This window comes from Dysidea avara, chromosome 1 (assembly GCF_963678975.1).
Source record: "Dysidea avara chromosome 1, odDysAvar1.4, whole genome shotgun sequence".
Classification (NCBI taxonomy): domain Eukaryota; kingdom Metazoa; phylum Porifera; class Demospongiae; order Dictyoceratida; family Dysideidae; genus Dysidea; species Dysidea avara.
Genome location: NC_089272.1, coordinates 54,623,036 through 54,624,534, shown reverse-complemented (window position 1 = coordinate 54,624,534; position 1,499 = coordinate 54,623,036). Strand labels below are relative to the sequence as shown.

The window sequence follows — 1,499 nt, the reverse complement described above, 5'->3', positions numbered from 1 at the left end:
GATAAGAAAAAGACTTTGAATGATTAAATGGTATGTGCAACATTCTTTTTGGAATAGTTTAAAATACAAGGCTTTCTGTGTGTAGTTGTGGAAGTTGACGTATTAAAGAGACAGACCTCGAAACAGTGAGATGATGTGTACAACATTCGTGAGTGATTTCTTCATAGCACAATAAACATTGTGTAGTTTAAAATTCAAGGCTTTGTGTGTGTAGTTATGGAAGTTGACGTATTAAAGAGACAGACCTCGTAATGGTGAGATGATGTGTACAACATTCGTGAGTGATTCTTCATAGCACCATAAACATTGTGTTTAGAGCAAATTTTTCTAGAAAGAATTCCAGGGAAGATTAAAAACACTAGTAGAAGAGATAGATTCACCACTGGGATTTACAGTGAAATGGCTCCTGGACGTGTTGGAAGTGGCAGGAAAGGAAATTCCAGTATCCAAATGGTAAGTATAATATTGTTGAGGAATTGTGAGTGAAATTGTATCTTTAGAGTGAAGCGTGTACCCAACATCATGACAGAAGTGACAGGAAAGGAAGTGCTAGTAGCAAAATGGTAAGTATAACTCTCTTGAGGAATTGGTTGATCAATGAACTTATGTGCTAGGAGTGAAACAGCTAGCCAACATAGTGGTAGAAAAAATGCCAGGACCATAAGTGCCAACAGCAAAATGGTAAGGCTAATATTATTAAGGGATAAGTTGGTAAACGAAATTAATTGTGTTTAGACTGAAACAGCTGAGCTACATAGCACCAACTAAACAATAGTCGAGAATCATTTGAATGCTTATAAAGACGGGTCCACGTCTAGAAAGGTGGTTCCACCACGGGTAAGCTCGAACCTCGTCTTGGGGTTAAGTGCGAAACCCGTAGTTGTCGCGTATTTGCTCAGCTACGGGTATCTTTACGGGATAATTTCGTCCTGTAATAGTCTCTTATTTAGCTGTGTAGCATGTCTTGTTTGCACGTGTTTTAATGTGTTGTATTGTGTCCACACATATTAGAAATAATTATAACTGTATTCTCTATAAATACTCAATTCCATTGCGCCACTGGGTCATAAGTGGGTTGAGTATGGATCATCCAGGACAATTTGGGTCACATTTTGGCCTGGCCAAGTGGATCTCATCCACTGACAGAATATACAAGATCAGACCATTTGCATAAATTACGGTGGAACTTGTTTATTGCCACCTTTACTCAATAAGCTGGTAGCAGTGTATAAATTCTCAATTTGGAAAATTTGGAATTGGCTTTTCAAGAGAGGTTGTCTTTCTATACTGGTGGCCATTAAGACAGGTTGTACTGATGGAGTGTACATGCTAGAGATGCAACAATATCCTCCACTTAGTGTAGTTTGATAGTGATGCAATGGAGACTATGTATTGTCGTATTTAAATACTACACTATTACATTGCAACTCTAGCACATATTTATAACAGGAATGTTTGTTAACTGTTTAGACATACTGAAGCCACACCCACTCATCTGG

At 38.0% G+C, this 1,499-nt stretch overlaps 1 long non-coding RNA gene across 1 annotated transcript; it reads left to right on the top strand.

Moving 5' to 3' along the window:
• The first annotated feature begins 359 nt into the window (after positions 1-359).
• On the top strand, positions 360-794 carry LOC136236399 (uncharacterized). The gene is made up of 4 exons (XR_010692117.1): positions 360-453; positions 501-563; positions 615-681; positions 736-794. It is a non-coding gene; the product is annotated as an uncharacterized lncRNA (long non-coding RNA).
• Positions 795-1,499: the final 705 nt, after the last annotated feature.